Genomic DNA, 17,726 nt, shown 5'->3' on the forward strand with positions numbered 1-17,726 from the left:
TAAGGTAGTCACAATCTAATCTTTTCTATCTCAAAACAACAAAATTAATGTAACTTATTGTCGTTATTTATAATGCTTTTGGCAACACAACTGCTTCCTCTAATACTAAAGTGCATGAACCATTGAACCTTTTGTATAGAGCATGAAAAGAATAACAATTTGATGCACGTTAGAAGTTCCTCACCGATTGTGTTCGTGATTCTATATTTCAGTTTTGTGTACAATTTTGAGGACTATTGTTTGTCTGTTAATCTCTGTTGACTGTTGATGTGATGTTGGTTCCCTTCACTTTCCTGCTTATAAGGTTGTTCCTTGGTATCTTAAAAAACTCAATTATTGAATTGAAACAAAGCTATTTTTTAAGGTCCTATTATCGAATTTTGCAATGGGTATTTCAGTTATAACAAATTTTACAAATTGTCTTTGTGTACTCTTCACGAATTTTAATTCATTTTATATACATTCAGCACTGCATATAGTTCAATATGCTGATTCCCATGTCAATATATCCAACAGTTATCGAACTTAAAAGCAGGAAACTGCGGCAACAATATTTTGTACATTTCAGGGCTAAAACAGCATGGTATCCTGCTTGTATCAATTTCATTCTATATTTTTGAACTAATGACCAAGCATCCGATGAAATAAATAGGTTTCCTATGGATTAAGTAGCTCTTTAGACTGGCGATTATTTTCATAACTATTTGAATATACAATGTTATGAATACACACCACTGAAAGCCAATAACAAATAGCACTTGTACTACTGCACTGGCGTGACAAATTAAAAAATCAGACATCGCAATTGATTTTTAATTATGTGAGCTTTGAGCGATAAATAACAACATAATACTTTCATTTGTAAATAAGTGTTCAGAGTATATGTCTGGAAGTAACTCTTTATTCTCATTGATCATCAAATTAATTTATAAAGAACAAAGGACGAAAAAGCCATAGATGTCAATTGAGTTCATTATGTTGTTTAAGATTTAAACTAAAGAATATTTCTTTATTATGTATTTACATTACTGCAAAAAGACAAATAGGTAACATCAAGTATGAGAAACGTCTTTATTATTTGTGTTTTTGTGTTTCCCCAATTGATCCGTATTTTAACATCAGAATAAAGAAACTGTCCTTTTTATTCAACAGTTTTTTATACTATGATCTGTCCTTGGAAACCTGATCTTATAATAGTCTCACAACGACACAAATTGCATATTCAAATCGTCATTCCACTATGTTCATCAAACTTCATGGAATAAATTTTCACAACATTTAAGTTTCTTTCTCTCGTTAAACGTGCTTGTTCTAATTTAACTTTAAGTATAGAATATTCCACACAAACTTTCCAATGAAAATTGCATGCTGTCGAAAATAGTTGTTATTTTTTGCCAAATGGAGGACAATGAATTTTAATGACTGCTTACGAGATGTTTTTGGATCTCTATGACATACATTAATCAAAAGCTCGCTGACCACTGTTCGCTCAAACCACAATCTATCAGACAATGTATGTACAGGAAAATGTCTGTGATTATCAGCATTGTATTCAATTAGTGTCTACAAGATAATTCCAAAGCTGATATTTACATTGTCCGTTTATACTTATTAATGCTTTCAATGAAACATATTTCAGGAATCTTAATTTACTGTGTAAATAGAATCAGCCATGGTAATTCAACAACACGTATGTTTCTCGACATTTAACATTTGATGTTTTGCTCCATTGTCAATAGTTGGTATAAAAGTCGTGTCCATTTTTTGATATTTTAGTTATTGTTATCACTTCTTTAAAACAACAAAACAATTCTTCAAACTGAGGGCCTTACTGATGAAGACGAAACGTCTGACGTACTAAATTATAATCCTGGTACTAAATTATAATGCTGGTACTAAACTGTACTCCTGGTACCTTTGATAACTATTCACTTTAATGACATATATATGATGCAACTTTTGAACATTTGAAACTGTCTTGGTCAAAGCTGTCTCAGCTTATATATTCGGGGAGATGTAGAAATGTAGAGCTATTCGATATTCCTAGTGCCAAAACGTTTGATTTTTTTTCTGGTTAAAATGTCCCATTAATGCACTAAAATATCTGTCGCGTCGTATGGACATTATTTGATATATAAGACAATTTTTTACCTCAAGATTTTTAAAGCCTTTTGTAACACTGCCCATGAGAAAAAACATCAATCGTGTTATTTATACTCGTAAAGGTTAAATTTTATACTCTTTAATAAAACCCGTTGAGCATATACGTTTGCCCTAAAGATTGAAATGATGGTTCAAACAAAATAACAAGTATAAATTTGTTACTTATGTAGATATGACATTTTTAGAAAAAGACATATTTATAAAAAAACAAATTATTGTTGTTATACTATGGATCTCAAAATTGTGCATGGTTGTCAGAAATGCTTTTGACTAGTATTAAGAAAAACTTAATACTTGACATTAATTTGATAATGATGACAGTCATGTAGTAATCTATGGTACTAGGATTCCCATCTTGTCTAGACTTGGAATGAAGACCAGCTTAACATGTTACATGTATATATAGTATACAATGTAGACACTTGTCAACTGTTGACTCCTCATGGCGTTCAGAAATGTTCGAAGGCATGACTACCATTTCAGCACTTGAAAACATTGATTCCAGAGCTTCTTTGTAAGCATCGATCCCCTATCAACTACATCACGATATGAAAAAAGAACACACTGAACTCTGACGAAAATTCGAAAAGGATGTTCCTAATCAATGAAACGCACGCTCCGGAATATCGATACTTGGAGAGATATACTCCATATATACTATTAACCTGAATATAGAACTTGTTATGGTGTATAGTTAACTTCACGCTTATCTATGAAAACTGATACACAATTCGAGAACACAATTAAACTTTTCAGCAAGTATCAATGTTACATGTTTGACTACGGATACAAATAAAAATTATGTAACAGTTGTGATAATTTCATGAATTAATCAATTAATACTTACATCACCTACTTACATATAAGTTAACAGATGTAAATAATTTGTAAAAGTAAATTAGTAATAAATAAATTTGAAAAGGTACGAAGGATAATTTTTTATTATCAGTAAAAGAAACTACTTTACTTATATCGTAGGTAAAATATTCAGATTTTTCATCAAAATCACAGTTCGAGTCTTCTTCACATGTATTATGCAATTGAGTTCTAAACAGTGACATCTCAAACAGAATAAAAGCATTTCTAGTATGAGTAAAACAACTCATCAAATATACTCGGTTGATATTTTCATACGGGAGACTCGCATTTAGTCCACAAAGAAAAAAGGCCAAATAAAGTAAAACATTGACAAGCATTTAGGATGAAAAAAAATCCTAGAAGTTTTGCTTTATATGTGGTTTTCCTATCATTTGCAAAACATCCTTAGTATTAAAGTTTAGTAAATAGCTGATTCGTTACAAAAACCATATGAAAGACATTTAATTCATTTCACTTAACACAGAAGTTGGCTTTTGAACTTTTTATTATTGATTAAGCAAACAAACGCCACCTACGCGATTTATATTGAGCAAGTACAAACGATTTTTTTTTTTAATTTCACAGCTAACATTTATATATGATATGTTACTCTAAAATAACAACACGCACATTTCGATATTCTCTATCGTCATATTCTGGTGAACCTTTCAATATTTGATATCAAAATAATCGGAAACAAGGTGTCTCAGACCAAAAGTGCAATCAATGACAGGATTACCATTTGATATGCAGAAAGGGAGAAAGTATTTTTTTTGCTGATTTACTATTCATTTTCATCTGTTGCTAGGCTTGCTTATATGTTTGTACGTGAAAAAATTTCTTCTTTCCCAACAAATGGTATCCAATTCTGTTTAAAATAGCATTGACGTTACAAAAACAATTTTACGTCAACCTGGTGTTCTCGTGTCTTCTCGGAATTATTACATGACGCTCTTTGTAAGGTCTATGCTACTGATGTTCTAGTGTATCTGTGGCCCAGTAGTCAGCATTTCTATGTTGAAATAAACTGTCATTGGAATGGTCATAATTATAAATTACAACTTATTGCTTATAACACAATTACTGTTTTGTAAAACTTAGAACCTTCATACCAATGAATATATTACCTTACCAGTATTTGTTAAATTTTCGTAATTAAGGGTCCTACATGCTCCTCAACTTTTTCTTTCATTCGCTTTTTCGTTCTTATTTATTAGAATGTCATTAATTAGTCTGTTAAAGACGAAAGGCGTGTCTGGTGTAAAAATGTTAGCCTGAAATCTATATCGTTTTTTTCTTATTTAGGGGCCAGCTCAGGACCACCTCCGGGGGCTGGATTCTCATGCTGTATTGAAGACCCATCGTTTGCCTTCGAGTGTTGTCTGGTCTTTGGACGGGTTGTTGTCTCTTTGGCATATTCCCTATTTCCATTATCAACTATACTAACAATAACAACTGTTACGTGAAGTAAAATGAACAGTTAGGAATTATCTTATAATTTTTTATAAACTTATAAACAAAATCTTTATCATTCACTGTTATATACTTACATGTAACTTGTATTTTGCATATTTACTCAAAAGCTTTCAAAAGTAGCTGTGCGTTACTGGTAAAGATAAAAGTAATCAAAAAGAAAGCAAGGAATTGATTCATTAAAAATTGTTAAAATACCGATTCGATCAATTTCAAGGTAAATATGTTCCTTTTTAAAGATTGTCTTATAAATGTGTTTTATGCATAACCTATTGGTTTTACACAGTCGGATTGCCAATAATGCAATCCAAACCATTATCGCTAAAGTTAAGAACGAAACGGAAGTTTATTGAACCCAGATTATGGAATTACTTCGCTTTGCCCAATGAGTTCTTTCTTTCTGTACGTTTTCTTTTGTACTCTGGATTTATCGGTTTTGTAACGAAAGTTCATGGAAGGCTGATTGCCGATTACTCAATCGAAACGAACTTGTGTTTGAAAAGTACATAACACACAAGTTTTGTCATGTTGTCACAAGTTTTAAATGTATACCCGACTACAATGTATTTGCCAGTTTTACCTGGTTTTAATTTTATGTATTTTCTGAATGGTCAGATTGCTGAATGATCAAAATACCATTTTAAAGTGTAATGTTTTAAACAGGAGGTTAGCAAAATCAATCCCCGCATCCCAAACGTTATGCAATTTATGTGCTTCTTTTTCTTCGTTATCTTTCCATCTATGTTAAAAATGATACTGTACACTTTGTATTAATAATTGGGAAACGAATAAGGAAAACAGATATCAACAGCCACACAATGACTAAAAACACGAAAAAAAGTACACCCGAAAGCAAACAATGTTTCTACAATGCAACGAAACTACAATATTCGGATGAAAGTCTGTTATTTTTCATAATTTCCAAACTTCACCGTATAATAAGTAACACTACTCCGAAGTTTAACTGCAACACAGTTATGACATTTTGTAGATATATATTTGAAAAATCCAATTGCACTTTTGCGGAAGATAACTGTCTCATTGTAGTTACTACTTAGAGGATCTGCAATTGTATTAATAGTATTTTTTGAACCTGTACACAATAACCCTTCAATTCCGCAACATTGTTTTTAAACAACAAAATACCATATTCTCATTAAGGTTTCTCATTCTCGTACGATTTTCAATTTAGGCTATTCATTCTTCTTCATACAAGAAGCGCTCTGCCTGTTTATAATCCAACGGAAAGGTAAAATTGATACCAATTTAGTGTTGATTTAAGACTTTTCTTGAAATTTAACATAAAACTAATTTACCGAAGCTGAATCATATTCTGCTTGTTTGCAATAAACAGCAATTTGTTGGCGTCTTAAACAGATTTAATTGGAAATTAAATTGACAAATCGAGAAAATGTTCATTAAAACAACTGAAGTCTGTTAAAAGAATACATACTCATCTAATAGACATTTCAATAAATTATATAGAATACTTTTAATTTTGCAAATAAATCTTAGAATGAAAGTCTAAAAATCAATGCATGTATCAAACAAAGAATAGCAAGGCCAATAATTGACCTTCAACTTATTGTTCCTCTGCATTCCACTCAAATGGCCTGTTAACACATATCTTATATTATTTTTCAGATTAAAGCTTATACTATAGGGTCATGTGTCTCTGTACATATCTACGATGATTATATTCTAGACTTGTATAGAAAACGAATAACTACATTTGTTCAAATGGAAATGAAAACCTAATTTCGAGTTAATCTTATGTAGGACAAAAAGAAACTAGTTAACCTACTACTTATTCCTCACATAACGGTCAGTTAAGGACATGATTATGAAATAATTTCATATTTGAATATGAATGCAAAAAGCGAAATAGTCAATTTACATTTAGCAAATGATATCTAACAGCCTCCGGGAAAATTCGAAAAAGATACAATATTTCTATTACTGTTTTGGTGAAATGTTTATATCTGCCTTTTTCTGACACATTTCTTTTGAAATTTTACTTGCAGATCGAGACTCTTTAAATGCTTGTTTATTTCAGAAAGATTCCCTTGTCTCTGATCTATATGTTTGTGTAACGAGTTGACACAATTTTGTTTTGCTGTTTACCATCAATAGTTTCGCTTTTACTTGAATATGTATCATTTAAAACTATATTTTTTAAAGCGTTTTCTTTGTGCTTAAACTGAATCACGAAAGTTGAAACCAATAATTGGAATTGCATAATATTGAAAAAGAAGTTGCAGTTTGGCGACATGGCGTAATTAGATACATTATTTTTATGAAATCATTAACATTTTGGTCTAGATTAAGAAAGGGTTTGACGAACTTCTAAATTGAACTAGTTTTCTTTACATCTGTTCTTCTTGTTAGGTCTGTAGTTCTGTCAGATGTTGTTATGACTTATATGACCTTCATTTCTCAATTTCTCAATTAGATCATAGTAGCATCTGATCTTCATTACTTTAAGTTAAAGCCATCTTCGTTGATTCTTATCAAATTTCACAAATGTTGTTAAGTAATAATGCTATACTGACACACTAAAGTAAGCTGTCGAAAGTAAGACATTTGTTTCATCGGATTATTTTGAGTAAGTTTTTTTTTAATTGAGCTTATTATTTCAAATGTCTTTAGTGGTTTTTGTTTTATTGTGTTAGTCGATTAAATAAAGGAAGCACATCGTTGTCAGCTCATAAGAGATGATCAAAACTAACTATTAAGATTTTAGAAATAATAGAAAATAGATTGAACTCTAAAAGGAATGAGACCAATTGTATTAATAAATCCGCTGGTGAAGATATGAATAAATATCTGAAGCGTTCATTACATATTATTTCTTATATATAAAGAAATATACAATATGAGGTCAATGTCAGACCAATATCTACTTGTTTAAATGAGGCTGAGAAACTGGGGAAGGGCTAGGTTGCAGTTTAAAGTTGCTCATTATTTCATTTGTCGAGGTTTTCTTATTGTTAAATGCCGTTGTGCTACCTATCGTTGTTACATGCTACATCTACGTCATTTGATATCTAGTGAATAATAACTAATGCCTCATTGGCAGTCATACCACATCTCCTTATCTTATAGATACAGCACCATACTACATAGTATTGTCTTGCTCAGTTTTTTGCTATTAAATGCCTTCCGACTTATAAAACAATAATACATGACATGACTTACAAAGTACTAAGTACTAATTTTAATGTTAAAAGGAATAAAATTACAGTGACAACTTAATGAATACACGATTGACTATACTTGACAATGAAGAACTCTCTAAAAGATTTGTTTGATTTTCCAATTGATCTAACACTTAAATTACTATAAGACTTTCAGGAAAAACATTTAAGTTGTACACTTTCGGTTATCGAATTGACGATAACAACACATTCATCAACTAGAAAGAACAGTTTTCTATGTATTACTTGATAGTGTCAAAATAAATGTAATCGTGCTTCATGCATTTTCGTTAACATGAAAATTAAAAAAAAACAAGGTCAATATTTCTTTTCTTTTTTTGAAACATCAGCTATTAAACAACTGTGATGGAACTAGATTGTGTAGTACATATCACATTCAATGCTGTAGTGTCTTAGATTTTATACACTGTAATAGTGTTACTGATTAATGTTAAATCAGTGAATGTTAATTAACAAATTGTTTGTAAAATAAACGGTGTTGTTCTGAATTTGTGATTTTCAACCTCTTGTTCACAATTTTCTGTCCTGTATCAAATGGTTCTGTCGTTAATAAAGCAGACATGTCTGAGAATATTTTTTTTGAATTGGTAGATACGATTCAATTATACGTTTTAACATCATTAAATGAGTTTAGCTCTTTGAAATATTCTAATTGATTGTTTTTATGCATTTCAGAACTGCAGTTATTTTTATAGTCCATGGACACAAATAGAACATTCAAAAGATTTAAACATTAGCTTACTCTTATTCAAATGCCTCTGCCTTAATAAAAAAACATCACATGAAATTCTAAAACTCATTTCTCAATGTTATCAATCTTTATTTGGAATTGTTTTAACTAAGTCTCTCTATCCATAAGCATGACCAAAACTGATAAACAAGAGCCTATAGAATGATGCTTTACAAAAATTTACGCTGATGGAGACATTTTGCAAGAACTATCTTTCCTGCAATATCGATATAACATTACAAACACGCCATTTTTTGAATCTAGACGTCAAAGTCATTTATTTTTTCACACCTGCTACTGATGAAAAGTGCTAAGACAATATCTTTTAAAGGTTCATAACAATCTACATTTTTATTTCTAAACGATGTTAAAACTTAATAAAATTACAAAACAACTGAAAAAACTAACTTTAACTCTGCTCAATTCAGATTTTCGTTAAGATGGTTGAGTGAATATAATAATGACAATTAGGCTTGAAGGAAACAGAGAATTACTACAGATGATTTTTTTTTGTTAGATATTTATTCAAAAAAAGATCAAAACTAACAATAATACTGTAAATACCATGAGGTAAAACATAACACATTCTGTGCATTATTTTGAAATATTTTACTATAATAATAGAGACCATAATATAATAAAAAATTATATATTATAATTATAAAAACATTATAAGAAATTTGACGAGTGTCACACCAGATAAAACTGAAAAAAAACGTATATTTACCCAACAATGTTGACTTAGTGTTTCATTTGTTGAAAACTAAGTCATGATTGTAGAAAATGTTCTCTGATTTACAAAATATTGCCAGGACCATCATCTTTGTTTGTTCATTTCTCCATCAATATCATAATCCTATCACAACTTTATATTCTCTAATCTTTTTATTTCCTGTAAATTGACAACCAGTATCCAATACTTGTCAATAGAGATAAACTACTGAATAATCAAACAATAGCATGTTGAAAGAAAACTGAAGCACAGTGATTTAGTTTTTTAAATTGTAGTGTTCACTGTATTAAAAGCTTAGAACCAAAATACGTAAATTTTATCAAAACTCACAAAATCTATACGAGAGCACAAAAATGAATGCATATTGATTCAACGTACAAGTAAACAATTTTCATTGTCAAAGTATTCTACAGCATCTCTCCAAATCACAATTGATCATACTGAAGTAACTCGAATCGTGTATGTCAATGAAACACCGACAAGTAGTATGTTTTAATACCCTTGTTATGGGTCACGAGATACAGTGCAACGAAATACATTACCGTTTTCTTATTAATTGTAATTATTATAATTGTTATCTATTAATCATGTGTTTCTTTGTCTAATATGTTCTCCTATTTATTTGTATTGTAGTCCTGTTATATTATGTTGTCATTTCAATGTTATATTTAACATTGCCATTAACGTGCAAGGTTTGGATGCCACAAAACCAGGTTCAACCCACCATTTTGTCTCATTAAAATGTCCTGTACCAAGTCAGGAAGATGGCTCTTGTTATATTATTGTTCGTTTCTGTGTGTGTTACATTCTAACTCTGCGTCGTTTGTTTTCTCTTATTTTTGAGTGTAAATTCACATTGCGATAAGACGTGTCACGGTACTTGTCTATCCAAAAGTCATGTATTTGGTTTTGGGGTTATATTTGTTATTCTCGTGGGATTTTGTCTGATGCCTGGTCCGTTTCTGTGTGTGTTACATTTCAGTCTTGTGTCGTTGTTCTCCTCTTATATTTAATGCGTTTTCATAGGTTTTAGTTCGTTATCCCGATTTTGTTTTTTGTCCATGTATTTATGAGTTTTGAACAGCGTTATACTACTGTTGTCTTTATTGCTTAAGTTTTTTAAAACTTTTTTTTCTTTTTTTAAACTTTTGTATTACTTTTATTTTATTTTTGGTTTTATCTTGATTTCTACATTTGAACTTATTTATTGATATTTGTTTCACTTGATTGGTGGTCAATCGACGATATCTCATTTATTTTTATCAACTTTTTGCCTCACTTTAGTCATAAGCCTTCTAAATCAGAACCACAGTGAAAAAGGAATCATGTTACACAGTAACGATTTATATTAAGTATAACTGTCTATTGTGTTATTAAAGGTACTCGGAATAAGTATGTCACATGTATTTTAATTCTGGGTTGCAAATCGAAAGAACAAGAGGGGGAACAATTGTAACATCAAGTCCGAATATGGAATAAATCAGCCAATCGGTAATGCATTTTATACATAACGAAACTAACGATACACACAGTATAAGGAAAACAAAATTCTACAATATCGAAAAAGTATGTTAGTTAATAAGCTATAGGTCAGGAAAACATGGACAAAATGTTACAGCAACAAATCTGTCATCTGTATTAGGATGCCGTAAAGCAATCGTTGCGTAAAAGTAATGAAATAATACATACCAACAATGTGATCAGTCAGACCTGTTTGCTTCATTAAATTTTAATCACGAATAAGACAAGGCATCATATTCTAAACTCCAGATGGAAATTTGTGCTTCATGTGGCTAACAACAAACATAGATGTCAAAGAATGTATAATATTGTGCATTGATGGAATCCTTCATCGAAGATTATTTTACGTTTTCTATAATCCATGTCAAAATTGGTGATATATTTAAGACTTAACGTTCTACAGTTGACCTGCAAATCGATTTATTTATATAAATATTGGTTTCATAACAATTATTTCTTGTTGATTTTAATATTGCTGATAATTTGCTTGCGCTGTCAATATTCTTAAATGCACCAGTTTTTAGATTGATTGAATATCATAGTTTATGCCGTTTTCCATATAACAAGTGTTTGCCTATTACCTTTAGGTGTTTTTCCATTTTATAAAACAACAATAAATCACAATGTTTTTCATCAGTAAAACATATCATATAGGTTAGGTACAAGTCCTATAATTTTTTTGAAATAATTAAGAATCATAATTTAAAACAAAATTAGATAGCAAGTAAACGAATTATTTGTTTGCATGTCTAAGCTCTATTTCTAATACTGTTCAATATATGTCTTTGATTGTAGTTAGAAGCTGTAAAACAATCTATAAGATTTCACGAGTTGATGTTTTCTACAATTAAATCAAGACGGCATCTGAACTTTCTTATGTGAATTACTGACCATCTTCATTAGAAGATAACCTCATTTAATTTTGCGTGATTTCCAATTAAATACTACATTGACATTTACTACTAATATTCAGTATTCGTGGTTTTCTCTGTCGAATAGACATTTAAGGAAAACACACTCATCAAAGATACCAGGCTTATTTTTTATTCAAGAAGTGTATTTTGTCTACAAAAGAATCTTAAGTGTGTTCAAATAAAAAGACGTTAAAAGGAAATATTAATTACAAGAAATACTTATACAAATTGGACGAACATTGAGGACCCAAAATTCCGAAACGTTTCGCCAAATATAGTACTGAATGTCCCCCTCTAGTATAGTATATTAACCTCTAGTTCTATATTTTGATCTCTAGTACTCGTTGTTAATAACATCTATTACAGTACGTTGACTTCTAGTTCTTCATATTGATCACTAGTACTGTAAGTAGGTATCTAGTAATGTATGTGGTTCTTTTGCTGGGTGTTGTCTTCAAAGACTGTATGTTGCCCTCTTGTCCTTTCTGTTGCCCTCTAAAGATATTTATGGGCCTCATGTACAGTTTTCTACCTCTAGTTCAGTATGTGGATTTCTAGTTTTGTTATTTGCCATCTAGTTCTTTACATTGCCCACTTGGGCAGTTTGTGCTTCCAGAACTGTATGTTGTCCTCTAATACGGAATGTTTACATCAGGTACTATGTTGCCCTATTGTACTGACTTTTGCCATCTATTACAGTATGTTAACTTCTAGTTCTATATGTTGATATCTAGTTCCACATGCTATCTTTTGTTTTATATGTAGACATAAGTACTTTACGTTGCCCACTAGATCATTATGTTGACCTCCAGACTGTATATCGACCTCTATTTCTGAATATAGCTCTTTAGTAATGTATTTTGACCTCTTGCACAATATATTCTCCTCTAAAGATCGGAGTAAAAAATAAATACAAAAAGCAAACAATGCCACAATCTTATGCGAGAAAGGTAATAATATGATAGCACATGTCTTGTTTCATGACATCAGGTAAAACATTCGTTAAGGAGTTAAAAAAACAATTTTTAAATAGATATATTTTTTAAGGTAGAATACGTTTTATAAAAGTAAAGATCAAAATAAAATGTTATCTTTCATGAATAAAAAAAAAACCTGTGATGCAACGTTGTCTGTTGACGAAAGGCAGTGTGTTTTTATTAAAACCGGGTTGAATTAACTTTTAATATACAAAAACTCAGTTATTCTAATAGTTGATACGTTATGCAAAGTATGTGTGATATGTCCAGATTCCTTAATAGACACGTATACCATAAATTAGAAAAATAATTAAATAAACAATGACTTTTTTATAGTGGTCACTTGATTATCCAGAGAAATTAAGCTCGACCCAGAAGTTAAATACATAAAAAGTACTCAAAACATAAATACGAAATTACAAAAGCTCGACTAATAAGATAATCATGATATTATGCTTCTCAATTTTACTGACTGCATACTGCGCTCTATATAGTTTTCGTTTATTTTTGTTTTTCCCCCTCTAATGGGGTGTCGTAAGGTGGCATACCAATTTACGTATATTCTGCCTCTTTTCTTGAACATTATACTAATGCAATAAAAACAGCGCTTCAGTAGTCCATATTCCATTTGAATAAATCCATTTAACTTATTTTGTTAGAAACAGAAACTAGCAGAATGTGTGTGTTAAACCAGTAAAAATAGTTAAACCATTATGGTGACGTCAGCCTATTTATTTACCGTGGATCCTTCTTCTAGAATCAACGCGTCCTTAATTCGTCGCTGAAATGGACTCAAGATTTTATATTCTTTTGTTTCATTTGTGTGCCTAATTACATTAAGGTTGAATTGTCTACATTATCACAATAGTTTAAGTTATAGATACAATGGATAAGCGTTGATTCATGATAAACAAACCACTCGCCCTGCGGGCTCATGGTTTCTTTTTCAAGAATCAACGCTTATCTAATGTATCTATATCACATAATTGTTCGTAGTTGTGACTAGTCACGTCACAAAGATTTCAATAAAACCATCATATAATTGATTAATCACTTCATGAAAAGGTATTTGTATCTGTTACGTAATAAGTATGACAATGTACCGAGTGTCTCTTCAAATTATTCAACATCCTTTGAAGCAGCACATTAAGTTTGAGCATTTGGTTGATGTAACAGTTATTCCACTTAACGGAGAATACTTTAAAATGACACTTTACTGGGAAAAGTATATTCCATTGAGTTGTTGAATAATCATTTCAAATTTGTTGTTTTGTGACATAGAAAACATTTTACAGACGAATTAAGTCACATGGTACCCCGTGTTAATGAAGACAGATGGAATAAAACGCGAACCATGATGTACAAACCCAGAAAAAAAATTGACAAAATACAGTAGCTAATTGTTTACGTTTTTTTGGCGGAGATTTCATAATCTTGACATTTGTAATCTTGATCCTTAACAAATAAAAAGCAAATATTGATATTCTAAGGGTTGTGAAATCTGCATTATTTATTAACGCGAGAAATACATAAAAAAAAAATGGAAGTTGTTGTGTCCATTTAAATTTCCGTATATCGAAAAATGCAGGGCAAGTTTTAGGAGAAAATGACCATTAGACCAATGTATTCAACTAGGTATATTTACAGACGAATTAAGTCACATGGTACCCTGTGTCTATGAAGGCAGATAGAATAAAACGCGAACCGTCATGTACACACCGAGTAAAATGTTGACAAAATACATTAGCTCATTGTTTACGGTTGGGTTTTTTTGTGTTTGTAATCTTGACTTTTCTAATCGTAATCCCTCATCAAGTAAAAAGCTAATATTGCTATCATAAGAATAGTAAAATCTGGATGATTTATAAACGCGAGAAATAGATATAAAAGTGGAAATAGTTTTGTCCATTTCCGTATATCGAGAAATGAAGGGCAAGTTTTAGGAGAAAAATAACTACTAGACAAATGTTATTCAACTATGAATATTGTGATATTTTTTATATAATACATATATCTTATACTTTTGTGGCTCTTAAGATATTGGAAATCGTCTACATTCTTGCAGACTTGCTATATTTTACACATCAAGTGCAGTGAACGCAAAAAAAGTAAGTCCCTAGGTATATTTTTGTGTTAAGTACGATGAATTAATGAAATTGCTTGGAAAGACACTTATAAGCTTAATAAAAGTACATGCATGCTACTTTTATTTATACTATTGTCTCGCCTTTTTTGAATTGATTTGTGGCGCAAATAAAATGCCAGCTGAACAAAATGTCAGACACTGTTATGAGGTTTAACCATTATTAAGTTTTGCAGTAGACGTGCAGATAAAGTAATTGCATACAGCTAACAACCAGTTGTATCATCCTGTACTTCTATCACGAGGCACATTTAAATCTTGTTCTGCTAAACATTATAGCATACCTTGTGCATTGTTGAAGTATTTACAGTATATTTATTTGTTTATATCAATGCCATATCAAGGCTCTTCTTCGTGAATAGTTGTTTCATTGGCAACCAGTTCACATCTTCTTTTTTAACAATGAGAAAAAGTCCTCCTACAAGCACATACTACTATAAAGTATAAGGGTTATAACTAATTGCTCGTATGCTCTCGACTACTTATGTTAACTTCTTCTCTGTGCGTGTGTAATATAAATCCTTACTGGAGGTTTTTGTTTTTACCCTAAATATTTACTTATTCGATTATTCAAATGTAAAAAATAAACAAAATAATAATGTTTCCAACTTTCTAAAAGAGGCATGCAGTAGTTCGGGTTATTTATTTTAGTGTTTGCCTTGATCTCATCTTTATCAAAGGCCCTAGATGTATTTATGCAACTTTGATACATTCACATAAAGTTAAATTCATATCATACGACCTGGTAGCTATAAACCTCGGTTAAATCCAGGATGTTTAACATTAGACAGTTCTTGTACCAATTCAGGAATATGACAGTTGTTATTTTTTTTTTATTTGGATATTTGATTAGAGACTTTCCGTTCCGAATTTTCATCTGAGTTCAATATTTTTTTGATTTTAATTTTTCTCTTGAATGACGATATTATCATAAGGATATTTGTATTGTGCTTTACGTTGAGTTTATAATTTATCTATTCGTCTCATAAACTTTATTTATTGACAAGGAAATAGGTAGAAATGGCATTGTTTTATTTTCAATATTCATTTGTATCAACGAGATCGTGTAAATTTTCACAGTATCATTGATAAATCATAATACTATAGTGAAGAATGCCTATAAACAAATTTCATCATTAACAAAAGTAATTCCAAAAGAGAAGATGTTTCTTGAGCTGTAAATTGATCTTTTGTTTATGATCTTTCCAATACATTTTTGTCGTCCTTAATCAAATTTGTTAGTTATGTTCTTGTTTTGTCTGACATATGTTATATATTGTGTTATATTATTGGATATCAATGTTCTTCCTTATTAATACAATGCTTATCAAGTATTCCCTTAACATTGATACATTTACAATATTTAAAAAAAAAAATCATAAAAGCGTTCATTTATTCATCGTTGTCTTTATAATAGAGTATACACGACTGTCATACAAGTGAGAGGTTTAGGGAGCAATAAAACCAGGTTTAATCCACTATTTTCTACAAGATAAAACCTTTACAAATTCATATATGAGAGTTTTGTCATTTCGTTTGATGTTTATGAGCTCCTGATTTTGCAATTTGTTTAGAGATTTTCCGAGGTCAGTATTTTTATGATTTAACTTTTAACACCCTTGCTCACAAACACAACTATCTTTTATTGGCACAAAAGTGACTTTTGAAAGAAAAAACGTTAAACTAGAATGTAAAAATTAATTCCATTAAGGCTGTCTTGTATATATTCACTCCTATGATTTATTCAGTTGATTGAAATGTATTTGCTGAAATATGTTATGGTTCGGATTTTGTAAATGACATATGTCTAACTGTTAAATTGGAACTGAAGGGATACTGCAGATTATTGATAATGTTTATCAAAGTAGTTTTGGAAAGTATTCGTTTCAATTTGTTTGATTTGGATTTGTTGTTTTAAAAATTAATTTCGTCTCTCCATATTAAAAAAGGACTTGGATGACCAGACAGACTCTTTTAAATTTCGACCCCAGGTTATTGACTCTACAAAATCTATTGATGTGTTCCAAATGCAATACGTTTTAACGTGCATTTTTTACGTCTTCATAGCGATGAATAGAAATTGTACATATTTAAAATCATCTAGACTTCTTAGGTTGAGCTTTTTGAAAAATTGGAAATTTTACACATTTACTATGTCCTGTAACGAACACTAAAAAATACTAACAAAGCAATTCCCTTTCCAATGTGCAAAGATATGACAAAGTTGATGTTTGCTGCGTACATGTAAACATTATTGTCAGTTTTGTTATGTGTTTTTCTATTTTTATCTTACACGGTTAATTAAGAACATCGTTTCAGTGTATGAGTTGTAAAGAAAGTGCTGTGGATGCGCTTAAAGAGACAATACAGAAACTGACCTAGTTTTTCGTCCGACATCTTGGGATGACCTTGAATGCAGTTGCGGTCATCAGCTTTGCCCCAGTGATGGCTTTGTTTGAATATGTTTGTTAGCTTGTTGGTCATGAATGTGTGTCTCTAATATTTAATTAACTGTGCATTTGTATTCAGATATTGCAGATCAAATTTATTTGTTCATTGTGTAATCATACGTTTTTTGATTGAGTTAAGTCTGCCAATTGATATTTTATCGTGTGTTTTTCTATGTTGTGATGTTATGCTATTGTTTCAGAAAAAGGGAGAAGGTTTGGATCCATTAAAACGTTTAATCCCGCTGCAAATGTTTGAACCTGTCCTAAGTCAGGAATCTGATGTACAGTAGTTGTCGTTTGTTTATGTAATATATACGTGTTTCTCGTTTTGTTTATATAGATTAGACCGTTGCTTTTCCCGTTTGAATGGTTTTACACTAGTAATTTTGGGGCCCTTTATAGCTTGTTATTCGGTGTGAGCCAAGGCTCCGTGTTGAAGGCCGTACTTTAACCTATAATGGTTGACTTTTTAAATTGTTACTTGGATGGAGAGTTGTCTCATTGGCACTCACACCACATTTTCCTATATCTATTATTTGCGGTTAG

The sequence above is a fragment of the Mytilus trossulus genome, chromosome 10 (assembly GCF_036588685.1).
Source record: "Mytilus trossulus isolate FHL-02 chromosome 10, PNRI_Mtr1.1.1.hap1, whole genome shotgun sequence".
Classification (NCBI taxonomy): Eukaryota; Metazoa; Mollusca; class Bivalvia; order Mytilida; family Mytilidae; genus Mytilus; species Mytilus trossulus.